Genomic DNA, 27,403 nt, shown 5'->3' with positions numbered 1-27,403 from the left:
CCTTCCTCAGTGATCGATGCAAAGAAATAGAGGAAAACAATAGAATGGGAAAGACTAGAGATCGCTTCAAGAAAATTAGAGATGTCAAGGGAATATTTCATGCAAAGATGGGCTCAATAAAGGACAGAAATGGTATGGACCTAACAGAAGCAGAATATATTAAGAAGAGGTGGCAAGAATACACAGAATGTACAAAAAAGATCTTCACGACCCAGATAATCACGATGGTGTGATCACTCACCTAGAGCCAAACATCCTGGAATGTGAAGTCAAGTGGGCCTTAGGAAGCTTCACTATGAACAAAGCTAGTAGAGGTGATGGCATTCCAGTTGAGCTATTTCAAATCCTGAAAGATGATGCTGTGAAAGTGCTGCACTCAATATGCCAGCAAATTTGGAAAACTCAGCAGTGGCCACAGGACTGGAAAAGGTCAGCTTTCATTCCAATCCCAAAGAAAGGCAATGCCAAAGAATGCTCAAACTACTGCACAATTGCACTCATCTCACATGCTAGTAAAGTAATGCTCAAAATTCTCCAGGCCAGGCTTCAGCAGTATGTGAACTGTGAACTTCCAGATGTTCAAGCTGGTTTTAGAAAAGGCAGAGGAACCAGAGATCAAATTGCCAACATCCGCTGGATCGTGGAAAAAGCAAGCGAGTTGCAGAAAAACATCTATTTCTGCTTTATTGACTATGCCAAAGCCTTTGACTGTGTGGATCACAATTAACTATGGAAAATTCTGAAAGAGATGGGAATACCAGACCACCTGACCTACCTCTTGAGAAACCTGTATGCAGGTCAGGAAGCAACAGTTAGAACTGGACATGGAACAACAGACTGGTTCCAAATAGGAAAAGGAGTACATTAAGGCTGTATATTTTCACCCTGCTTATTTAACTTATACGCAGAGTACATCATGAGAAATGCTGGGCTGGAGGAAGCACAAGCTGGAATCAAGATTGCCGGGAGAAATATCAATAACCTCAGCTATGCAGATGACACCACCCTTATGGCAGAGAGTGAGGAGGAACTAAAAAGCCTCTTGACGAAAGTGAAAGTGGAGAGTGAAAAAGTTGGCTTAAAGCTCAACATTCAGAAAACGAAGATCATGGCATCCAGTCCCATCACTTCATGGGAAATAGATGGGGAAACAGTGGAAACAGTGTCAGACTTTATTTTGGGGGGCTCCAAAATCACTGCAGATGGTGACTGCAGCCATGAAATTAAAAGACGTTTACTCCTTGGAAGGAAAGTAATGACCAACCTAGATAGCATATTCAAAAGCAGAGACATTACTTTGCCAATAAAGGTCCGTCTAGTCAAGGCTATGGTTTTTCCAGTGGTCATGTGTGGATGTGAGAGTTGAACTATAAAGAAAGCTGAGCACTGAAGAATTGATGCTTTTGAACTGTGGTGTTGGAGAAGACTCTTTAGAGTCCCTTGGACTGCAGGGAGATCCAACCAGTCCATCCTAAAGGAGATCAGTCCTGGGTGTTCATTGGTAGGACTGAATTTGAAGCTGAAACTCCAATATTTTGGCCACCTTATGTGAAGAGCTGACTCATCTGAAAAGACCCTGATGCTGGGAAAGATTGAGGGCAGGAGGAGAAGGGGACGACAGAGGATGAGATGGCTGGATGGCATCTTCGACACAATGGACATGGGTTTGGGTGGATCTGGGAGTTGGTGATGGACAGGGAGGCCTGGAGTGCTGCAGTTCATGGGATTGTAAAGAGTCAGATATGACTGAGCGACTGAACTGACTGACTGAGTCCCGTTTGTTTAATTTTGCTTTTATTCCTTTTTCTTTGGGAGACTGATCTAAGAAAACATGATTTATGTCTGAAAATGTTCTGCCTTTGTCTTTTCTAGGAGTTTCATGGTCTCACCACTTCTGTTCATCATAGTATTGAAAGTCCTAAGGCCAGCAATCAGACAAGACAAAGAAATAAAAGTTATCCACTTTGGAAAGGAAGAGGTAAACATGCCACTACTTGCCGGTGACACGATGTTCTATGAATAGAACCCCAAAACTAGCCAGCTAGCTAATTGTTCTCAGTTGTGTCCAACTCTCTGCAACACCATGGATTGTAGCCCGGCAGGCTCCTCTGTCCGTGGAATTTTCCAGGCAAAAATACTGGAGGAGGTTGCCATTTCCTACTCCAGAGGATCTTCCCCAACCAAGGCTCAAAACCTGCGTCTCCTGTGTCTCCTGCGTTGGAGACGGATTCTTTACCACTGAGCTACCTGGGAAGCCCCAGAGAACCCCACACAAAAACTATCGAAACAAATAAATGAATTCAACAAGGTAGCAGGATACAAGGTTAACATACAAAAATCTGTTGCATTTCCTTACACTGACAATGAAATATCAGAAACAGGAAGTAAAAAAATAACCTCATTTAAAATCATATTCCCTCCAAAAAAAAACCCCTAGGAATAAACTTAATCAAGGAAATAAAAGACTAAATGCTGTGAGCTATAAAACATTGATGAAGGAAACTGAAGGTGCTGCAAAGAAATAGAACATCTCAAGCTCTTGAATTGGAAGAATTAGTATTACTGAAACGGTCATACTACCCAAAGCAATCTACAGATTTAATGCAATCTGTATCAAAATACCCATGATATTTTTCATGGACTGTCCATGGAATTCTCCAGGCAAGAATACTGGAGTGGGTAGCCACTCCCTTCTCCAGGGGATCTTCTCAACCCAGGGATCACACCCTGGGCTCCTGGATTGCAGACAGATTCTTTACCATCTGAGCCATCAGGAAAGGCTCCAATCTAGAACAAATAGTCCTAAAATTTATACGGAACCACAAACCTAAGGAAAAAGAACAAGGCTGGGGGAAAACCCTTCCAGACTTCAGACAATACTACAAACCATTAGTACCAAAACAGCATGATATTGGCACAAAACAGACATATAGAGCAATGGAGCAGAATAGGAGCTCAGAAATACCCACATGCCTGTGGTCAATTAATCTCCAACAAGGAATATACAGTGGAGAAATGGCAATCTCTTCAGAGAGTGGTGTTGGGAAAGCTGGACAGCTACATGTATGAACATTCCCTCATATCATATACAAGTTCAGTTCAGTTGCTCAGTCATGTTCGACTCTTTGCGACCCCATGAACTGCAGCACGCCAGGCCTCCCTGTCTATCACCAACTCCTGGAGTTCACTCAAACCCATGTCCATCGAGTCAGTGATGCCATCCAGCCATCTCATCTTCTGTCATCCCCTTCTCCTCCTGCCCCCAATCCCTACCACCATCAGAGTCTTTTCCAATGAGTCAACTCTTCACACCAGGTGGCCAAAGTATTGGAGTTTCAGCTTTAGCATCAGTCCTTCCAATGAACACCCAGGACTGATCTCCTTTAAAATGGACTGGTTGGATCTCCCTGCAGTCCAAGGACTCTCAAGAGTCTTCTCCAACACCACAGTTCAAAAGCATCAATTCTTTGGCGCTCAGCCTTCTTCACAGTCCAACTCTCACATCCATACATGACCACAGGAAAAACCATAGCCTTGACTAGACGGACCTTTATTGGCAAAGTAATGTCTCTGCTTTTGAATATGCTATCTAGGGTGGTCATAACTTTCCTTCCAAGAAGTAAGCGTCTTTTAATTTCATGGCTGCAATCACCATCTGCAGTGATTTTGGAGCCCCCAAAAATAAAGTCTGACACTGTTTCCACTGTTTCCCCATCTATTTCCCATGAAGTGATGGGACTGGATGCCATGATCTTCGTTTTCTGAATGTTGAGCTTTAAGCCAACTTTTTCACTCTCCACTTTCACTTTCGTCAAGAGGCTTTTTAGTTCCTCCTCACTCTCTGCCATAAGGGTGGTGTCATCTGCATATTTGAGGTTATGGATATTTCTCCCGGCAATCTTGATTCCAGCTTGTGCTTCCTCCAGCCCAGCCTTTCTCATGATGTACTCTGCGTATAAGTTAAATAAGCAGGGTGACAATATACAGCCTTAACGTACTCCTTTTCCTATTTGGAACCAGTCTGTTGTTCCATGTCCAGTTCTAACTGCTGCTTCCTGACCTGCATACAGGTTTCTCAAGAGGTAGGTCAGGTGGTCTGGTATTCCCATCTCTTTCAGAATTTTCCACAGTTTATTGTGATCCACACAGTCAAAGGCTTTGGCATGGTCAATAAAGCAGAAATAGATGTTTTTCTGGAACTCTCTTGCTTTTTCAATGATCCAGTGGATGTTGACAATTTGATCTCTGGTTCCTCTGCCTTTTCTAAAACCAGCTTGAACATCAGGAAGTTCATGGTTCATGTACTGCTGAAGCCTGGCTTGGAGAATTTTGAGCATTACTTTACTAGCATGTGAGATGAGTGCAATTGTGCAGTAGTTTGAGCGTTCTTTGGCATTGCCTTTCTTTGGGATTGGAATGAAAGCTGACCTTTTCCAGTCCTGTGGCCACTGCTGAGTTTTCCAAATTTGCTGGCATATTGAGTGCAGCACTTTCATAGCATCATCTTTCAGGATTTAAAATAGCTCAACTAGAATTTCATCACCTCCACTAGCTTTGTTCATAGTGATGCTTTATAGGGCCCACTTGACTTCACATTCCAGAATGTCTGGCTCTAGGTGAGTGATCACACCATCATGATTATCTGGATTGTGAAGATCTTTTTTGTACAGTTCTTTGTGTCTTCTTGCCACCTCTTCTTAGTATCTTCTGCTTCTGTTAGGTCCATACATTTCTGTCCTTTATTGAGCCCATCTTTGCATGAAATGTTCCCTTGATATCTCTAATTTTCTTGAAGAGATCTCTAGTCTTCCCCATTCTGTTGTTTTCCTCTATTTCTTTGCATTGATCACTGAGGAAGGCTTTCTTATCTCTTCTTGCTATTCTCTGGAACTCTGCATTCACATGGGTATATCTTTCCTTTTCTCCTTTGCTTTTCGCTTCTCTTCTTTTCACAGCTATTTGTAAGGCCTCCCCAGACAGCCATTTAGCTTTTTGCATTTCTTTTTCATGGGGATGGTCTTGATTCCTGTCTCCTGTACAATGTCACGAACCTCCATCCATAGTTCATCAGGCACTCTGTCTATCAGATCTAGTCCCTTAAATATATTTCTCACTTCCACTGTATAATCATAAGGAATTTGATTTAGGTCATACCTGAATGGTCTAGTGGTTTTCCCTACTTTCTTCAATTTTGGCCTGAATTCGGCAATAAGGAGTTCATGATCTGAGCCACAGTCAGCTCCTGGTCTTGTTTTTGTTGACTGTATAGAGCTTATCCATCTTTGGCTGCAAAGAATATAATCAATTTGATTTTGGTGTTGACCATCTGGTGATGTCCATGTGTAGAGTCTTCTCTTGTGTTGTTGGAAGATTGTGTTTGCGTTCTCTTGGCAGAACTCTATTAGCCTTTGCCTTGCTTCATTCTGTATTCCAAGGCCAAATTTGCCTCTTATTCCAGGTGTTTCTTGACTTCCTACTTTTGCATTCCAATCCCCTATAATGAAAAGGACATCTTTTTGAGGTGTTAGTTCTAAAAGGTCTTGTAGGTCTTCATAGAACTGTTCAACTTCAGTTTCTTCAGCATTACTGGTTGGGGTATAGACTTGGATTACCATGATATTGAATGGTTTGCCTTGGAAATGAACAGGGATCATTCTGTTGTTTTTGAGATTGCATCCAAGTACTGCATTTCAAACTCTTTTGTTGACTATGATGGCTACTGCATTTCTTCTAAGGGATTCCTGCCCACAGTAGTAGATATAATGGTCATCTGAATTAAATTCACCCATTCCAGTCTATTTTAGTTTGCTGATTCCTAGAATGTCCATGTTCACTCTTGCCATCTCCTGTTTGACCACTTCCAATTTGCCTTGATTCATGGACCTAACGTTCCAGGTTCCTATGTGATATTGCTCTTTACAGCATCAGACCTTGCTTCTATCACCAGTCACATCCACAACTGAGTATTGTTTTTGCTTTGGCTCCATCCCTTCATTCTTTCTGGAGTTATTTCTCCACTGATCTCCAGTAGCAATTTGGGCACCTACTGACCTGGGGAGTTCATCTTTCAGTATCCTATCATTTTGCCTTTTCATACTGTTCATGGGGTTCTCAAGGCAAGAATACTGAACACTCAAAATGATTTACAGACCTAAGTATGTCACATCTTCTTTGTCTATTCATATTGATGATGGACATTTGGGTTGTTTCCATACCTTGATTATTGGGACGAATGCTGCGGTTAACTGTAGAGACAGTGAAGAGACAGTGTAGAGACAGTGAAGCTATCCTCTTCAACATACTGATTTCATTTCCTTTAGATATAAACCCAGAAACAAGATAGCTGGGTCTTATGGTAGCTTTATTTTTAATTTCTTCGAGAAACCTTCATACTGTTTTCCATAATGTCTGTACCAATTTACATTCCAGCAACAGAGCACAAGGGCTCCCTTTTCTCTATGTCCTTGCCAACACTTGCCAAGACTTGTTATCTTTTGTCCTTTTGATAACAGTCATTCTAACAGGTGTGAGGTGATATCTTTTTGTGGTTTTGATTTGCATTTCCCTGATGATTAGTGATGTTGAGCATCTCTTCATGTGTCTGTTGGTCATTTGTATGTCTTCTTTGGGAAAATGTCTATCCAGGTCTTTGCCCATTTTGTAACATGGGGTTGTTTGTTTTCTTGCTGCTGAGTGATCCTAAAAGGCAGATTCTGAGTCAGTGCTGTAGCTGATGTGGGGTGGGGCCCAGGATGCTGCATTTCAAACAAGCTCTCAGAGAAGGTGAGGCAACTAGCAAAGTATTATAAGGAACTTTGACATGCAGCATCATTTCTGATATTCCAACCACCTTGTGACACAGACATTGCAATTAACCCATCTATGGTTCTTCCTGTGGTCATGTATGGATGTGAGAGTTGGTCTGTGAAGAACGCTGAGCGCCGAAGAATTGATGCTTTTGAACTGTGGTGTTGGAGAAGACTCTTGAGAGTCCCTTGGACTGCAAGGAGATCCAACCAGTCCATTCTGAAGGAGATCAGCCCTGGGATTTCTTTGGAAGGAATGATGCTAAAGCTGAAACTCCAGTACTTTGGCTACCTCATGCGAAGAGTTGACTCATTGGAAAAGACTCTGATGCTGGGAGGGATTGGGGGCAAGAGGAGAAGGGGACGACAGAGAATGAGATGGCTGGATGGCATCACTGACTCGATGGACGTGAGCCTCAGTGAACTCCGGGAGTTGGTGATGGACACGGAGGCCTGGCGTGCTGTGATTCATGGGGTTGCAAAGAGTCAGACAGGACTGAGTGACTGATCTGATCTGATCTGATCTGATCACGTAAGAAATGGAGGCTTGGAGACCATTTGCCTGAGATCATCCTGTTAATTGGGGTGGGGGGCGGGGGCGGTGATCAGGAGAAGAATTCAGGTATTTGGTTCCTGAGCATGCTCTTTTGTACACAGTTCCCAGGTGGCAGAATGTGGGCTCATTTTGTCAACCTTCCTTCCTCTTTGAGAAGATAGATGAGCTTCTTCCTGTTCTGAGATCTTATGGAAAATTCAGTCATCTTGTAAACCCTCTTCATCCTGTGTCTCTAACAGTCACAGCTAGTAGCCCTCCTCATTCTACTTCCTGCTGTGAAATCAACCTTGATGACCTTTACTTTCTACCTGGTGAATGGTGCAGTAAGGTTGTATTTGCCTGGTGAGACAATCCTGGGGGCCTAATTAGCATCGGATCAGATGGTAAAGCATCTGTGTACAATGTGAGAGACCTGGGTTCGATCCCTCGGTTAGGAAGATTTCCTGGAGAAGGAAATGACAACCCACTCCAGTACTCATGCCTTGAAAATCCCATGGACGGAGGAGCTTGGTGCAGGCTACTATCCATGGGGTCTCAAAGGGTCAGGCACGACTGAGTGACATCACTTTCTATTTAGGTGGTGTAAAGACTGTTAGAAGGTGTTCTAAGAGTTTTGTCCGTCATTCCTCTTATTTTGCGAATGATGAAACTGAGGCCCACAGAAGGAAAGTGGCTTATCTTGGGACAAGACAAGGTGGAAAATTCCCGTGAGGCCAGGGTACTGGATTGGATTCTAGAAACAACTGGAAAAGGGGGGAAAAGTTCAGGTTGCTCCTCAGATAAAAGTTTGAATAAAAAATTCTGATCCTAATTGTAGAGAACTACTCTGGGAAGACTGGCCTTAGAAGCTTTAGCTACTGGGGATATTTGGGCCAAAATAATGAACCCTTTTCTAAGGCCTAGTCCTGTGTGGCTACAGAAGGAACACAGGACATGAAAGGATTCTGCCCTCACAGGCCTTGTGTATGACCAATGAAGGCACAAGAAAAGATGTACAGTTGAGTTGTGTGGGTGATTATACTCGCTTCGAGGGCACAGAGAGAGGACATTCCCAGGACTTCACTGGTGTGATAAGCAAAAAGAGCAAGGGAGAAATGACGAAGACCAGTGTAGGAAGCCAGCTGCGGTCGGCTAACGCGACTAATCTTCCTTCCTGCCTTAAGTCACAGATGTCACTCACTGTGGAGTCAGAGAAGGGAGTTTAGACACTGCTTGCAAACCCCCATTTTAGAGATGAGGAACCCGAGGCTCAGGGAGGGTGAGATTTCCTCAAGGTCAAATAGCTGGTCACTGTCCAAACCCACCCCGCCCCCCAGTGTTATTTCACAAGACCATGATTGGATCCCCGGATTTTCTTTTGAGCTCCCAGTCTATTTCCTTTTAGCTACAACTTCTTCTCAAAAAATATATATATTCTTGTTGTTGTTCCTTAAAGCTTTCTGGGCTGACAGTTGACTTTGATATGCCCCCCTTCCACAGAGAAACCCCAACTCATGTTAGGCGCTGTGCCCACCTGCCTTCCTTCCCGGCAGAACCAGCCTCTGCCTTTGCATGATTTCTTATCTGATTCCTTTACCTGTTCTGTTTTCCTTCCCTTTTTTCACACTCATCAGTCTTGCTCTCTTTCTCTCTTTCACACACATATACATATACATCCCTGAGGTTTAAAGATCTGTTTATGGCATATTTTCAGTTTATGGCATATTTTTATTGCTGGTTTGGGCAAGAACACCTTCCTGTTTTATTCATTAATTTCCCCCCATTTATTCTCATTTTCTTCTCCCCATAGACAATCGTTCCAATAAATTTAACGTGTATTTGTGAGTGTTTTTGCAACACAGGTATTGTTTATATGCATGCACTTTATTTACTTGAAATGTTTTTCAAAAGATCTATTCATTTTAATTTTTTGGCTGTGGTGGGTCTTTGTTGCAGCATTCAGGCTTTCTCTAGTTGCAGCGAGTGGAGGCTCCTCTCTGTGGCAGTGTGCCGGCTTTTCCTTGTGGTGGCTTCTCCTGCTGTAGAGCTCAGGCTTTAGGCTCGTGGGCTCAGTAGTTGGGGTTCATGGGCTCTATAGCAAAGGCTCAATAATTTTGGTGCATGGGCTTAGCTGCTCCTTGGCATGTGGGATCTTCCTAGACCAGGGATTGAACTGGTGTCCTCCTGCATGGCAAGGTGGATTCCTAACCATTGGACCATCAGGGAAGCCCAGTGCATGCACTTTAAAAACATCTGTAAAATTGTGCCATCTCGTCCTGCTCTTCCCTTCTTCCCTTAGCACTGTTTTAAAGCCCGTGATGTTCAGTGTGTATCTAGTTTGAGGCTTCTAACTGAGGAAGTGTGCTTCATCCCATCTTTGGTCTGTCCTCGGGGACACTCTCAGATGGTGGGTCACAGCTGTTGCCCCAGGGTCCTTGTACTGCCTCCCTCGGGTCTCTGATTTCCACGGTCACCATCTCTCAGCACTGCCCTCTCCCAGGCCCCCAGAGTGCCCCTGGCTGGTCGACATCTTTCAGATTTGATTTTACCTGACTCTTCACTGGTTTTGACAGGCTGGGGACGTCTTAACTTCAGTGAGTCCAAAGTCCCCTCAGGCTATGTTTTTTCCTCTGGTTTTACAGTTTAATTTTTTTCTCTCCTGGAACATGCTGCTTTTTAAAAAAGAACAGTTCTAGATTTGTAGAAAAATTGCAAAGGTCGTATGGAGAGTTCCCAAACACCTCACACTCAGTTTCCCTTAATATAAACATCTTAATTAATATAGTACACTTGTTATAATCAATGAATGAATATATTATTATTAACTAACACCCACAATTTGTCTAAGTTTCCCCTAATGTCCTTTTCTGTTGTGGGATCCCATCTAGGACACCACACTCTGTTTAGTTGTCGTGTCCCCTTAGGCTCCTCTTGGTGATGACACTGTCTCAGACTTCTTTTGTTCTTGATGATCTGACAGTTTTGAGGAGAACTCATCAGGTATATTGCAGGAAGTTCCTCCACTGGGATTTGTTCAATGTTTTTCTCATGATTGGTCAGGAGTTATGTTTTCTTGAGAGGAAGACCATGAAGTTCTGTTTGCATCACTTTATATCAAGGATGCATACCATCACCATGATATGTGAGTTCCCATTGATGTTGACCTTGGTCACCTGGAAGAGGCTGTGTTTATCAGATTTTCTCCATTGTAAAGTTACTCTCTTTTCTCCTTTCCATACTGTGTCCCTTGGAAGGAAGTCCCTATGTACAGCCCACACTTAAGAAGGGGAGAGCTATGTTTCCCTCTCCCTGAAGTTTGATCACCTACAATAAGTTTGTGGAATTCTTCTGTGTGGGAAATTTGTCTTTTCTTTCCTAGTTATTCATTCATTCAGTTACTTATATCAGTATGGATGGACTCATGGAGATTGATTTCTTACTTCGGGTTGAAAGTTTTGTTTTTCTCAAAATGATCCAGTGGTGAACAGTTGAAATCTTGCTCAGTTGGCTCCTGGGTCCTTTGATATAACCCATCCTTGTGGATTTTAGGTTATTTTTAAGCAGTTTCTTTTGTGGCACTGTCAGATGCCTGAGGCTCATCTTCTCATCTTATGTATTTCTTTTCCTTGTCTTAGAAACAGTCATTTCTCCAAGGAGCTTTTGTTCCTTTTATGGGAGAATGGCCTTAGATACCAAGATCTGAGTGCTCAGTGTGCTCTGGGCTCTTAGTTTTCAACCTACTTTTTCTTTCCTATTCTGTTAAGTCTTCCCTGCCCTGTCCATTGACCATGAGGGTCACCCAAGAGTTAATTACACGTTCACGTCAATAACAAAAGAAATCCTGACTCTGCACAAGAACTTTGAGAAAGATAAAAAATGAATAATGCACAGTCATGGAGTTTAGTCGAGGGTGGGATGTAGATGGACATAGAGATATAAAAGACAATCTCTAAAGATTCCTTAAGGAGCTGGCGATTAATTCAGACTTAATTCATTAATTCAGTGGGATGTGGGAATTCTCTGAGTTGGGTGTTGGAAAGAACGTTCTAATTCTTTATAGTCTATTCCCAGATTCTTATAAAATATCCCTTGATGCTATAATACCTTATTATAATTAGAAGCCCTTTCTAGTTGGAGCAGCGGTTGCTAATGCCAAGGTTAGCTTCCCTCTTCCCCACCAATGCTCCTTCCCTTCCTGTGTAGAAATTAGCAGACCCCCTTTCCTCCCCAACTCTTCAGAGTCCTGAAAATACATGTGGGACAGGGAATTTCAATGCTATTGGTAACATTTTATTTCTTAAGTTAGGGGGTGGGTGAATAGGTGTTTGAGTATCAGTTATTCCTTTTTGTATGGTGTGGATATTTCATAATAAAATTTGAAACATATTAGTGAAGAAAATTGAAAAAAATAAAGACCTGTGAGTGATGCTGACCTTCGTGACCTTGCACCCTTGCTCCTGGGGTGACAATTGCCCTGCCAGATGCCTGCCACTCCCTGCCGGGAGCTGGGGAGAGTGCAGCTGGCTCGGGCCAGATAGGTCTGCTGAAGCCTGTCTGAGCAGGAGTTGCTTGAGGTTGATGTGACTCAGTACCTCAGTGGTGCGGCAAATAGAACACTATCCCAGCCCTCCATCCCCCATTCACCTTGCCCTCTCCACCTCAAGTCTCACATCTGACCCCCAGGGAGACTTAGAGCAGTGACAGAGTGACATCTCTTTCCCTCCGCAAGGACTTGCTGCTGGGGCTGTCCTGCAAGGGCCAGAATGGGACCTGAAGTCTGAATTAATCCCCTGCTCTTGTGGCAGCATCTTTGCCTCTATACAAATGGAATCAAACTTCCTTATCTCCCATCCAAAGTCATCTGTGAGCAAAACACCGAAAAGGGCAGCTTCAGGTCTGGCAGCAGCCAAGAAAAACCAGAGGTCCTGCCAGTGGCCAGGGAAGCTGAGAGGCAGGCCAAGCAGAGGGTCAGCTCGGGATTCTGCACCAGGTCAGGGTTGGGATGCTTGCTTGAGTCTTTGGGCGAAGTGGTACAGCACCTAGTGAGTGCAGGCTGGTAACTGGGATGTTTTATTTGCAAGGCTAGGCTATTCAGCCTTTAGGTCCAGGATGTTGGTCTCATACTGACTATTGGGTTGGTGGCTCTTGTGAAGACATTTTTAACTGGTGTGATAAAGTGTTAGTTGCTCAGTTGTGTCCAACTCTTTGCGACCCCATGGACTGTAGCCCATCAGGCTCCTCTGTTCATGGAATTCGGCAGGCAAGAATTCTGGAGTGGGTTGCCATTCCTTTCTCCAGCAGATCTTCCTGACCCAGAGATCAAACCTGGTCTCCTGCATTGCAGGCAGATTCTTTACCATCTGAGCAGGGAAGGCTGCTCAGCATGGTTCCCCAACAGGGAAGGCTGGTGTGATAGATTAAAGATGCCTGCAGATTCCCTTGTCTTGAACTTGCTTGACCAATACACTGTTGTAGAAGTGAGATTCTGGGAGTCCTGAGCCTAGGTCGTGTGAAGACTTGAAGCTTCTGCCCAGTTCTTTTGGAACATTCTCTCTGGGAGCTTTGATCTGCTATGTAAGAAATACCATTATCCTGAGATTGCAGTGCTGCAGAGACCACGTGGAGGAGGCCCTTTGGTCAACAGTTCCAGCTGAGCCAAACCTTCAGCTGCAGCTACCAGGGCATAAGACCCCTAGATCAGCCCATTTGTCAGCCAAATACCACAGAGTAATCCCTGTTGATGCCACAGAGAACAGAAGAACTGCCCTGCTGAGCCCTGAACAAATTTCTGAACTTCAACATTGTGAGACAGAATAAAATGATTGTTGTTTTATGCTTCTAGGTTTTGGGGTTGTTTGTTACACAGAAGTAGATAACTGAGATAGCCAGGGCACCCCCATCTAGGCCACCTGTCTGATTATTGACCTCTAAATCCTGCATCAATAAAACAGATGGGGGATCATGGCTCATTCTCAAAATGACCTGGCAAAGGATTGGAGCCAAGACTAAAGATAGTAAGCATCTCTCTGAAATAGTGTCTTAGAGGGTCACTGCTGGGGCAAACTCTGAGTTCTAGGGGTGAAGTGCTGAAGTAAGCGAAGTGATGTTCAGAGTAACTCCTAGAAGGCTGGGCTAGGAGTGGGTAAGTGGAGGGGCTGGGTGAGCCTGGGAGGGGAAGTACAAGGGGGCTGAACCCTGGAAAAGGGAGACGGTTAACTTGGGAAGCTAGTAAAGAAGGGGCTGGATTTTGAAGGGCGTGTTGGGGTGAGTGCTTCCTGAGGGGAAGAACAGGGTGCTCCGGGAGTCCGGGAAGCCTAGCGCTGGTGTCTGACTGGCACCTCCCGAGCCCCACCCACCCCTGCCACTGTGCTTGGCTCTCTTTAAAGAGTTTTGCTGGGCATCCGGTGATCTCACACAAACAGAGCAGGTGCAGGCCTGGCCCGTAAACCACAACAACCGGGGCCTGGGCGGCCACAGTGCGTAGGGCAGAGACTCCAGAGGGGAATAAAGGGCGATTATTTGTTTAGCATCATTAGCAAGAGTCCCCGAGCCCATCTAAAGCAAAGCAGAAACTTTTTGTATTAGGGAGATTAAACCTTAAACTCAGCTGAGAAGGCTCTGCTGTGTGGAGTGGCTTTGTTGTGCCCGGCATTGTGTGTGATTATATGCAAATCACTGGGAGGCCTCACTGGGGTCCAGACCGCAGAGGCTTAGCTGTCTGCCAGGATGGATGTGCGGGAGAGGGGGCCAGCCCCACAGGCTGGCCAGGCAGCACCCAGCACCCCAGGCAGGGGAAGCCTGTTTTTCCTCGAGTTCAGGAAATTGGGGTTTTGAAAAAGTGTTTAACGTGTCAACCAAAGGTTTTTGTTGGATGGGTAGGAGTGAGGGACAGAAGTGTCACGAAGAAAGTGTTAGAGGAACTTAAAGGTAATGCCCAGTGAGGATGGGGGAAGAGCTTATATCTGAGGACCCTCTGACTTCATCGCTGATGGCATTCTCTTGTGAAACTATTCACGTGGTTGCCAAGGAGATGGAAACAAGCCTTGTTTTCTTCTCCTTCAACCATTTGCCAGAACCCCTTAGTGGCTGATCAGAAGGACTTGGGGGGGTGGTAATTATCTTGGATTTTTGATCCAGAAAATGGTTAATGTCTGCTGTATGCAAGGTACAGGGTTAGGAGCTGGGGGCGGGGAGCAGTGGGTGGTCAGTGAGGACAGATGAACAAGATATCTCTGTTGTTCAGAAGTTTACAGAGAAGATGTGTACCCAGATAACTAAATACCTGGTGGAATTTGGGAAGGGCTAGAAGAAATTCCCCAAGAGAGTGCTTGGCTTCAGTTAAAAGAGGTCAGGGGCGGCTTTGTAGAGCCAGACCTTGAATGTCTGGAGGCCTGGACAGGCAAGGGGTGGAGCCTGTGTGAGTCCAGAGGTTCAGGCTGAAAAGCTCAGGCTGGCAATGTGCACTGGTTCACATTGTGTTTCTAGGGGACTGGGCAAAGCACTTCTGCACACCAGGCCCAAGTTCTCTTTTTGTTCTGGAATTTGGTATGCACAAATTGGAGTTAGCCGAAAGAACCAATGAATGGATCTTGGGGGTCTGGGACCTGGTGTCAACACCTGCAGAACTCCAGAACTGCCAAGGGGCAGCCATGATGAGACTTCGATGTCCCACATGCCGATACCTCTGTGGGTGCCCTGGCAGGCTCCTTTGCCTTTCTCCTTCGCAGCATTTTTGGCTGCTTCTAGGTCCTTGTAGACAGAGTCAGCTTGGATGTCTCCAAGGACATACTTTCACGTGGATGTAATATGTTGTCCAGCAGGCTCAGGAGTGATAGCTGTGTTTTCCTTCTGGGCCTGGCTGGGGTCCTGCAGGTCTGAGCATGAGGGTAGAGTGAGGTGGGCCTTGGCCAATGATGGGGATCACTCAAGACATGTCCGGGGCTGAAAAGAAAACCCAAGAAGGCTGGGTAGCCGAGTCATCCATCTGAGAAGCTGGGCAGAGCAGTCGAAGCAGGGAAGAGACTGTGGGGTGAAAATGGGGGAGTCTAGCTGGAGTTACTGAACGATGGTGAGGGTGCAGGGGAGGGGGGCAGGCGTGCCCCCAGAGTTCTAGCCTTAGGCACGGGCAACAAGGACCCCCAGGCCCTTCCCAGCCCCTGTATTTCCAAAAGGAGAGGTGCTTGTCTCCAAGCTGAGCACAGTTCTTAGGGCCACATGGGAATACTGAGATTTGGGAATGAGAAACCTTTGCTTTAAAAACAGAGAAACCACATCCTTCTCCAGCACTCCTGCACCCCAGTCCCCACAGGAGCACCTGTCTGTCTCATCAAGGGGCCTCTCAGAAGCAGTGAAAGGCAAGACTTACTGCTGAGGGGAGTTCTGAGCACGAGCCTTATCTTCCACCTTCTCCAGAGCAGTACCCTCCTTGCCTTTTGTCAGAAGTTTCTGTGAGCGTTGGGTCTCTGAGTTCCGAGGGGGCATAATGGATGGAAGCCAAGAGTCCAAATATTAATAACCTCCTGTCTCCACCCCCACAAACCAAAGTGCTTTTTGCAACAGTGTGTCCTGCTCCATCAGAGGAGCAGATGTTTTCTGTGAGGGTGGGGGAAGTGTTGGGGGCTCCAGACCGATGCGAGCCAGGCTGGAAGAGTCCCAGATGCTGGAGGAGTTAAAAGGAATTTTGTCAAGATAATGTCTGGACTTGGATTGGATAAAAGATGCTGGCAGATGGGCTGTTCAGCTGCTAGGCTTTTGTTCTGCCTGTGGCGTCTGCTTCCACACAGCCCCCAGGGTGGGGTGATGGCGGGGAGGGCACGCTGTCTGCCATCTGCGGGAGTACAACAAACACCCACACTCAAGCCAACGGAAACCCTCAGCAAAACAAACAGCACACAGAGGGCGCGGGCCTGGCTGGGAGCCTGGCAGGGAGGGCAGCAGGGCGAGGTGAGGGGGCACCTGCTGGGGGGCAGGGGGCTGGGAGCCTGGGGGTCAGGCGAGGCCTGGAGCCCTTGGGCTGCCAGGGGAGAGCCTCTCATTCATCCAGCTGCCGGCTTTGAAAAGCCAGGGTTGCAAAGCCAGCATCAGTCCTAACCCTTTCTGCAGATCACTGGCACCAGTGATCAGATGGCTGGGTTTGTGGATGGACTGTGAGACAGAGAGTCTGATGGTTTGGGTTCAGATTCTGACTTGGTCACATTAGTGACTGCCTCCACCAGCCTCTTACTTTCCAGTCTATAAACTGGGGAGATGATGATGCCTGACTTAGAGGATTGTTGCTGCTGTTCAGTCGCTCGGTCACGTCCGACTCTTTGCAACCCCATGGACTGCAGCGGGCCAGGCTTCCCTGTCCTTCATGGTCTCCTGGAGTTTGCTCAAACTCGTGTCCATTGAGTGGGTGATGCCGTCCAACCACGAGAAAACTGATATCCATAAAAAGTATCTTGTCAATGGCTGAATTCTGCAGGAACACTGGTTGCTATTAACATTTTTCTGCTGTGGCTGACTGTTTGGATCACAGGTGCTCATTCCGGGCTTGTGAACACACATCCATCAGTGGAGGTGGGGGTTGAGAAGGGGGTGCTCCCAGCCTTGAGCAGAGGCTTTTGGGGAAGAAATCCTGGGCTGGCAGCTGGGTTTGGGGGCCTGGGTCAGTGGGGAAGGTGGGAACCGGGACTGCACGGGGTGGAGGTACAGAGTTACATCTGATGGTTAGTGGCGTTGAACCCTGGGCCTGCCTGGCCTTCCCCTGGAGGTTGAGGGCTGGACTGCAGTCTTTCTTCAATGTCCCTAGGGCAGTGGGGACAGCGGGGCAGCTCCCCTCCCCTTCGTCCACACCCCAGGGCAGTGAGTGGCAGCTGGAGGCTGGCGGCCACAAACCTGCGGGGACAGGGCCGCCAGCTTGTTTGCTCTTCCCAGGGCCAAGCCCTGTGGGCCGGACCCAGAGGCATTGTATTACTCAGCCGAAGAATTCCTCTCCTCCCCTGCCTCCATTTATAAAGGGGAAATAAAACCCGGAGCTATATGCTCTCGTGGCCCTGAGCCAGCTCTTCAAGTGTCATTCCTGGGGAGCTGCTCTTCCAGGGCAGGGCACAGTCTCTGGCAGAATAATGCTCCCGGGAGAATTATTATCTCTCTCTGGGGCGTGGAGCTCCTCTTGGCCCCATGAAGATGACCGGGGCTGGTTTCTGGGTCTCCATTCCAGCCCCGGGTGGTGCTGGTGCAGTCCAGCAAAGGGAACCCCAAAAGACGCCCTTTGCCCTTGTCCATGGCCTGGTGTCCTCACCTCTATTTGCTTTGAGAACCTCAGACAGGTTTTGGATTCTTCAGGGCTCGTCTTGCTACCCTTGGGTTCTGGTTAGAACTAGGCAGCCCTGGGGAAGCTGGCACCAGCCTCTCTGATTTGCATCTTGCTGGAGAGTCAGTCCCAGGACCAGGCGAGGTCTGAACTTGAGAGGCCTGCCAGGTGAGATCCCAGAGCTGGGCTGGCAGATGCAATGGGAGTGATGTAGGGTGAGCAACAGGGGAAGGGGTGAATAGTGATATTGTCCCAGTTTTGGGCTGGTGAGGACCTCAGAGGTTCCCTGCCTCCCGTGCCTTCGTGGATACACAGTCCTTTTTCTATCTGGAGGAAGAGGGATCTCTAGGAAACTGGGGTTTGAGTCTGTCAGTGGCTACTAATTTACCATGGACAAACCATTTCATGTTCCCACACCTCAGTTTCTTCAATTGTAAAACAAGGAAATCAGGCTGGATGATCAATTAGGTCCCTTCTAACATTGATGTACATTTTAGGACTATTTTATATCCCTGGCCCATTGAGAACAATAAATGCTGGTTTATGAAGGATGGCATCAGAGGTAAGGAGCAGCGGTTGCACTTTGCCTTGAAGAGAGACCCCATGTCCAAGGTAAGAGAAACCCAAGTAAGACAGTAGGCACTGAGAGAGGGGATCAGAGGGCAGACAGACTGAAACCACAATCAGACAACTAGCCAATCTGATCTCATGAACCACAGCACAGCCTTGTCTAACTCAATGAAACTAAGCCATGCCATGTGGGGCCACCCAAGATGGCTGGGTCATGGTGGAGAGGTCTGACAGAATGTGGTCCACTGGAGAAGGGAATGGCAAACCACTTAAGTATTCTTGCCTTGAGAACCCTATGAACAGTATGAAAAGGCAAAAAGATAGGACACTGAAAGATGAACTCCCCAGGTCGGTAGGTGCCCAACATGCTACTGGAGATCAGTGGAGAAATAACTCCGGAAAGAAGGAAGGGATGGAGCCAAAGCAAAAATAACACCCAGTTGTGAATGGGACCGGTGATGGAAGCAGGGGTCGATGCTGTAAAGAGCAGTATTACATAGGAACCTGGAATGTTAGGTCCATGAATCAAGGCAAATGGAAAGTGCTCAAACAGGAGATGACAAGAGTGAACATCGACATTCTAGGAATCAACAAACTAAGATGGACTGGAATGGGTGAATTTAACTCAGATGACCATTATATCTACTACTGTGGGCAGGTATCCCTTAGAAGAAATGGAGTAGCCATCATAGTCAACAAAAGAATCTGAAATGCAGTACTTGGATGCAATCTCAAAAATGACAGGATGATCTCTATTCGTTTCCAAGGCAAACCATTCAATATCACGGTAATCCAAGTCTATGCCTCGACCAGTGACACTGAAGAAGCTGAAGTTGAACAGTTCTATGAAGACCTACAAGACCTACCTTCTAGAACTAACACCCCAAAAAGAGGTCCTTTTCATTATAGGGGACTGGAATGCAAAAGTAGGAAGTCAAGAAACACCTGAAGTAATAGGCAAATTTGGCCTTGGAGTACAGAATGAAGCAGGGCAAAGGTTAATAGAGTTCTGCCAAGAGAACGCACCGGTCATAGCAAACACCCTCTTCCAACAACACAAGAGAAGACTCTACACATGGACATAACCAGATGGTCAACACCAAAATCAGATTTATTTGCAGCCAAAGATGGAGAAGCTCTATATAGTCAGCAAAAATAAGACCAGGAGCTGACTGTGGCTCAGATCATGAACTCCTTATTGCCAAATTCAGACTGAAATTGAAGAAAGTGGAGAAAACCACTAGATCATTTTCCATTTGCAGGTACGACCTAAATCAAATCCCTTATGACTCTACAGTGGAAGTGAGAAATAGATTTAAGGGACTAGATCTGATAGAGTGCCTGATGAACTATGGACAGAGGTTTATGACATTGTACAGAAGACAGGAATCACAACCATCCCCAAGAAAAAGAAATTTAAAAAAGCAAAATGGCTGTCTGAGGAGGTCTTACAAATAGCTGTGAAAAGAGGGGAAGTGAAAAGCAAAGGAGAAAAGGAAAGATATACCCATTTGAATGCAGAGTTCCAGAGAATAGCAAGGAGAGATAAGAAAGCCTTCTTCAGTAATCAATGCAAAGAAATAGAGGAAAACAATAGAATGGGAAAGACCAGAGATCTCTTCAAGAAAATCAGAGATACCAAGGGAACATTTCATGCAAAGATGGGCTCGATAAAGGACAGAAATGGTATGGACCTAACAGAAGCAGAAGATATTAAGAAGGGGTAGCAAGAATACACAGAAGAACTGTACAAAAAAGATCTTCAAGATCCAGATAATCACGATGGTGTGATCACTCACCTAGAGCCAGACATCTTGGAATGTGAAGTCAAGCATCACTATGAACAAAGATAGTGGAGGTCATGGCATTCCAGTTGAGCTATTTCAAATCCTGAAAGATGATGCTTGAAAGTGCTGCACTCAATATGCCAGCAAATTTGGAAAACTCAGCAGTGGCCACAGGACTGGAAAAGGTCAGTTTTCATTCCAATCCCAAAGAAAGGAAATGCCAAAGAATGCTCAAACTACCACACAATTGCATTCATCTCACACACTAATAAAGTAATACTCAAAATTCTCCATGCCGGGCTTCAGCAGTACGTGAACCATGAACTTCCAGATGTTCAAGCTGGTTTTAGAAAAGGCAAAAGAACCAGAGATCAAATTGCCAACATTTGCTGGATCATCAAAAAAGCAAGAAAGTTCCAGAAAAATTTCTATTTCTGCTTTATTGACTATGCCAAAGCCTTTGACTGTGGATCACAATTAACTATGGAAAATTCTGAAAGAGATGGGAATACTAGACCACCTGACCTGCCTCTTGAGAAACCTATATGCAGGTCAAGAAGCAACAGTTAAAACTGGACGTGGAACAACAGACTGATTCCAAATAGGAAAAGGAGTACATCAAGGCTGTATATTGTCACCCTGCTTATTTAACTTATATGCAGAGTACATCATGAGAAATGCTGGCTGGAAGAAGCACAAGCGGGAATCAAGATTGCTGGGAGAAATATCAATAACCTCAGATATGCAGATGACACCACTCTTACGGCAGAAAGTGAAGAAGAACTAAAGAGCCTCTTGATGGAAGAGAAAGAGGAGAGTGAAAAAGTTGGCTTAAAGCTCAACATTCAGAAAACTAAGGTCATGGCATCTGGTCCCATCATGTCATGGCAAATAGATGGAGAAACAGTGGAAACAGTAGCTAACTTTATTTTTCTGGGCTCCAATTTCACTGCAGATGATGATCGCAGCCATGAAATTAAAAGACCCTTACTCCTTGGAAGGAAGGTTATGACCAACCTAGAAAGCATATTAGAAGGCAGAGACATTACTTTGTCAACAAAGGTCCGTCTAGTTAAGGCTATAGTTTTTCCAGTGGCCATATATGGATGTGAAATTTGGACTATAAAGAAAGCTGAGTGCCGAAGAATTGATGCTTTTGAACTGTGGTGTTGGAGAAGACTCTTGAGAGTCCTTTGGACTGCAAGGAGATCCCACCAGTCCATCCTAAAGGAGATCAGTCCTGGGTGTTCATTGGAAGGACTGATGTTGAAGCTGAAATTCCAATACTTGGCCACCTGATGTGAAGAGCTGAATCATTTGAAAAGACCCTGATGCTGGGAAAGATTGAGGGCAGGAGGAGAAGGGAACGACAGAGGATGAGATGGTTGGATGGCATCACTGACTCGATGGACATGGGTTTGGGTGGACTCCGGGAGTTGGTGATGGACAGGGAGACCTGGTGTGCTGCAGCTTATGGGCTCGCAAAGAGTAGGACACGACTGAACAACTGAACTGAACTGAACTATGAAGGATGGACACCATCTCTTTCCTGCTCCTCTGCCGGAAAGTCTGCCAGGCTTGGCCCAGCTGAGATGACAAGACTTCTAGAACTATACCTAGGAGGGACAGCTATATCACTTGAGAAGTAGTGGTAGTAAGATTAAGTTTCTGAGGAATATGAAAGTCTACGTTTTGTAAATAGCATAAAGCAGGGTGTAATTAAGTTTGGCTGGTATACTTCCCTGCCTCCAAGCGTGTTCCTGTCTCTTCCACCTGGCAGGACAAAACTTTGACTTGTTAGTTTCTTTCCTGTCTGTTATTCTCTACACATTTTATTTGAATATTGGATTGCAATTTAGCTTGCCTTGTGTTGGTTTGGTATCCACAGGCCAGCTTTGAGTGATTTGGGCCTAGGACCATGATCTCCTTTCTTTCATGTCACCCACAATGAAATGTCTTGCTCATAATCTTTGTCCAAGAGCGTTAGTGCCCAAGAGCCAGGCTTTACCTGTGTTCTCACCTCACTTTCCAGCTCCAGAAACAGTGTCTGGCTCACAGTAATACTCAGTGGTGTTTGATGAATGAATAGAATGTTAAACGCATGAAGAGGAAGTGATCACAAGTGCTTCCTGGCTTGTGCTGAGCCGTTCTCTCTTTCGCTGCCGTCCTTGGACTAACTGGTGTTAGAGTTTCCTTCTTCTCCCTCCTCCTTCTTCCCCACCCCACCCTTTTTTTCTTCCCCTCCCCTCCTCCTCCCTGCTTCCTCCTCCTCCTTTTCTCCTCCTCCTCCTTCCTCCTCCACAGACTCCTTGGCTCTCAGATCTCTGGCTTCAGTCCCCATGCCTCTCATGTCCTCTGTTGGGAACCCTAGCCATGCTTTGTGACAACATCTACTTCTTTCATGCTGATGGTATAACATGTACCCTAACCTCTGAACATCGCTAGAGTTAAGTTCCTACATTTCCTGTTGACTGTCAGCCAGTTAACAGAATCGCATAGTTATCAGCTATGGAAGGAAACTTAGAAGTTATATAATCAGATCTCTTCAGAGAAGGCAATGGCACCCCACTCCAGTACTCTTGCCTGGAAACTCCCATGGACGGAGGAGCCTGGTAGGCTGCAGTACATGGGGTCGCTAAGAGTTAGACACGACTGAGTGACTTCACTTTGACTTTTCACTTTCATGAATTGAGATAGGTACTGCTATTATCACCACTTTGTAGGTGAGGAAATGTAGAAGGAAATGGCAACCCACTCTAGCATTCTTGCCTGGAGAATCCCAGGGACGGAGGAGCCTGGTGGGCTGCCGTCTATGGGGTTGCAACGAGTCGGACATGACTGAAGTGACTTAGCAGCAGCAGCAGCAGCAGCAATCAGATCTCTTACCTAAACTTCCCATGCTTTTCTCCACTCCCATCAGTTCCTTCACAAGGCAGCCCATCTCCTTGCTGTCTGAACCTGCTGGTTGTCCTGTATCTTCCTTCTTTCCCTTCATCTGTCCTCTTGTCTAAATTATTAACCTCTTGACCACAGTGGCCATATCTTCCATGAGTCAATTACCATCTGTTTAGAAATAGTAAATATTTGATAATATGAAGAGTTTGAATATTTGGACTTCGGTGAGAGGTGCTATTCCCTAAATAGGTTTTGGGGGTCCTTCCCTTCCCTCTAGTTTTGGAATTAGAAAGCCCTGGGTTAAATTCCAACTCTACCATTTAGCAGCTACAAACCTTTAGGAAAGTTTCTTCTCTGAGTCTTAATTTCCTCACCTACAAAGTGGTGATAATAGCAGTACCTATCTCATAAGCTTGGTATGTGGACTCACGAGCTGTTATAAATTCAGCACTGACAGGACCTGGCATATACCACGGGCTCTAAATATAGGAGTTGTTCTTATTATCAGGGTGAGAGTAATAGCTGACTGGGGCTCTAGGTCAGCCACAGAGCAGTACGTAACTCTTGCCCTGCAGTTTCCTCTCCTCGGTTCATCTCTCAGTACAATACTGAAACCACTGTGCTTGTGCTCAGATACTCAGTTATGTCTGACCCTTTGTGACCCCTGGAAATGCAGCCCACCAGGCTCCTCTGTCCATGGAGCTTTTCCAGGAAAGAATATTGGAATGGGTTGCTATTCTCTCCTCCAGGGGATTTTTCCAACCCAGGGATCGAACCTGTGTCTCCTGCGTCTCTTGGCATTGGCAGGTGGATTCCTTCCCACTGAGCCACCTGGGAAGCCCTACTGAAACCACAGTCTTCCTTTATTCTCTGGATCAAGCTACAAAGATCAGTTAGTCTTCCCTTCATAAAAGTCCATTAATTTGTGCTTCTGGATGTGGAAATATTTTGTTACTGACATAGACACTACAGGGGAACAGAAGAGAAGGAAAGGACTCTGAATGTGAGGCTCTATGCTGAGCTGCCTTATATCATGGTGCCTGCCCTTGGATAGCTTGTCGTCTGGTGGGAAGGAAAGGTCTGCATGTGGGGAGTAAGGAAACATTAGCTCCCCATGACGGAGCTATACTGTGATGGCCCAACACAGTTGAGAGGCTCTTTAATATGGTGGTTACAAGGTTAGTGGCTTACCAGGTGGCACTAGTGGTAAAGAATCCACCTGCAAATACAGGAGATACAAGAGACCTGGATTCGCTCCCTGGCTCGGGTAGATCCCCTGGAAGAGGTCACGACAACCCACTCCAGTATTCTTACCTGGAGAATCCCATGGACAGAGGAGCCTGGTGGGCTACTATCCACAGGGTCACAAAAGAGTCAGACATGACTGAGTGACTGAGCACTGCGGGTCAAGAGGTTAGTTCTGGAATCACAAAGACCAGGATTCTCATCTTGGTTCTGCCTCCATGGTGCTTGCGTGACTTTGTAGAAGTCATCTCTCTAGGTCTCGGTTGCCTCACCCTGGCTCCCTTGGTGAGGATAAAAGGCGGTCATGCCCTGGAAAACGTTCAGGACCGTGCATGCCACGTTAGCAAGGGCCTCCTAAGTGTTGATCCTGTTGTTATGCACTCTCTGCATTCAGAAAAAAGACCCCACTGAGGCCTGTGCTAACCAGCAGGAATGGGGTTTAGATAAGTTACAAGGAGAGGGGCATGCTCTCTAGGTGGAAAACAAAGCGAAAGAAACAATGGCAGGAAGCCGAGAAAGACTAATGGGATGTACCAGGACTCCAGCGGAGAACGTGAGATGGGAAGCTACCAGACACACAGTGGGACCGGCTGGAGGAGAGCTGAAGTCGGACGCGGACCCCTCGTCTTCTCCGCCTGCCCCAGCACTTACTTCCCTCAGCCAGGGCTGATTATCGTCTCCTGCAATTCTTGGCCTAATTAGATGAACTGTGACTTTCACAGCTAGTGAATTTCAGAGGTTTTCTCTCTTCCTGAACGCCTCCGTTCAGTTTCCTGGTTCACAGCGCTGTAAATGTTCCTTTCTCCTAAGAGCCTCAGATTTGGTCAGCGAGTTCGCGGAACCTTATCTGTGCTATTCACGAGAAGCTATGCAGCGTCTTTGCTGTCAGCCTTTATTATCTTTCAGACAGAAGTATCTGCCTCCTTTTGGAGTCAGACAGCCTGGCTTCGCCAGTAACTGCATGACCTCGAGCAAGTTACTTAACCTCCCAGCTCCCTTTCCTCGTGTGTAAAATGTGAGTAATGTGCCAGTAATCCGTTTACTGCCCGTCAGCAACACGTTCACCTTCCCTACCTGCTCAGCAGCTCTGACCGGACCCCGAGCCTTTCTCGCTCCGGTAAGTGTGATGTGAAGCTTTGCCAATAGAGGGCGCGACCTCAGATGTTGGTTATTGTAATCATTTAAAAGGTATGTCGAGGTTTCTTTTTGGAGGTGATAAAAATGTTCTGGAATCTGATAGGGTTGTGTAACATTGTGAAAGTCCTGAATGTTACGTAAATGTACATTTTAAAGTGGTTAAAATGATGAAGTTTATATTATGTGACGTTTGCATGCACGCGTGTTAAGTCGCTTCAGTTGTGTCCGACTCTTTGGGAGCCCATGGACCGTAGCCTGCCAGGCTCCTCTGGCCATGGGATTCTCCAGGCAAGAGTACTGGAGTGGGTTGCCATGTCCTCCTCCAGGGGATCTTCTCCACCCAGGGATCGACCCCACTTCTCTTACATCTCCCATTTTGGCACGCAGATTCTTTACCACTAGTGCCACCTGGGAAGCCCATGTGACAGTTCCTTCATAAAATAAGAAGGTTGTTGTGAAGCTGGGACAAATTAGTTAATAGAAGCAGTTTAGAACAGTGCTCAGAACAAAGTGAGTGGTCTACCATGGTGACTGTGATTTTGATGAATTATTTAGTGGGCTATCACAGGACTGGCTCTCTTGTGAGCTACGGAGACCCTCTCATGTCTTCCTGGCTGCAGGGCTCTTCCTGTGGCTCCTTCTGGTGTCTTTCCAGTCGACTCCTTGGGGGACAGAATGAATGCTTGTCCTCCCACTCCTCCAGAATTGCTCCAGACAGCTGATGCCCGGCTGGGAGTAACCCCCTCATAGTTGAGAACAGCAGAGGAAAGTCAAAATAAAGGGTCATCTGGGCTCTGTGTCCCAGGGTTCTGTGGCTCAGGGCCAAAGTTTAAATGGATAATGACCAGCACTGATGATGCCAGGCCTCCCCACTGTCTACTGTCCCAGCATGGTGACTATGGACCATGCCCACAGTCCCCAGTTCCTCCTGAGGGAGGAGGAGATGCCTGGTTGGAGGCTCCCAAAGCTCTGTGGTCAGTGCGGGATGGGTTGGCTCACGGGACAGAGATGCAGGGAAAAGCAGCAGGAGCAGGGTGTTAGGGTTTGGAGAAATCCTGGGGGCTGGCCTGGGGCAGACCTTTCCATAGGATATAATCATAGACGATGACGGAGGAAGGAAAAGTGGAGAAAGATGTAGAGGTGTAAAATCTATGGAATAGTCCTTTTCATATCACTTAGCCTAGAAGACCAGTATTTCCATTGTCTGTTCTTTCATTCATACAAAACCCTGAGGTTTCAGGACAGCCCTAACTCGGAAGTGTTCCGCCTGACCACTCCATCTTACCTGCCTTGTCGGGTCACTTGTCCTAACTCTTGATTAGGAAAACACAGCCGTTGGTCAAATCCCTCTGCCTTCAGCCTCACCTTTGGTTGGGGCTGCTTGCTGAGGGCTTGTCAGGGAGCAGGAGAGGAGCGTGCTACTGCCTTGGGCTGCCTCCCTGGAGACGTGTGTGTCTTCAGCCTGATGCTGTGGTGGGGTGGGGGAAGTCCCCAAAGCATGTACCTTGTGGTGGGACTCCTCTGTCATGCTGTATCCATTTTCCATTAAGCCAACTCAGGAAGGCGCAGGGAGCCAACCCCTGTGCAGAAAGTTAGAGAAACTAGCTGCCTGCTCTCAGGACCCGTGCGTCTGACCCCTGTGTCTGTGGAGTAGCCTCGACTTCTGGGTGGCATTGGATTTGGGGTCCTGGAGCTGCCAGGATAACTCCTCTGAAGACTCCCCTTGGACCTCCCCTCAGACACAGTTACCAAACATGTTTTTCATCTTTATTAATCGGCTCCTCTTCTCACATTTCTCAGGTCACAGCTGCATTGTTATCTGATGGGCTCAGTGCCAGCTCCATGAAGCCTGACAGTTACAAAGGGTGGATTAGCAGCAAAAGAATATTTATTAGAAAAAAAAAACCCTCTTTTTATTCTTCGGTCCTTTTATGTGGAGTTTGCCATATATTGCCTGGGTGAAATAGAAACAGCCCTCCGTTAACTGTGAGCAGAGGTCCCATATCTGGGCTATTGGCGATGCTGGGTGAGTGGTGATGGTTCTCCTTGCCAGCTGTGGAGGACCCTTCTCAGCCACTCCTGGAGAATCTTGCTCAATATCACAGCCCAGAGACATCTACAGAGTGAATGACTT

Source organism: Bubalus kerabau, chromosome 15, assembly GCF_029407905.1.
Source record: "Bubalus kerabau isolate K-KA32 ecotype Philippines breed swamp buffalo chromosome 15, PCC_UOA_SB_1v2, whole genome shotgun sequence".
In the NCBI taxonomy this organism is placed as follows: domain Eukaryota; kingdom Metazoa; phylum Chordata; class Mammalia; order Artiodactyla; family Bovidae; genus Bubalus; species Bubalus kerabau.
This window is presented reverse-complemented; position numbering follows the sequence as displayed.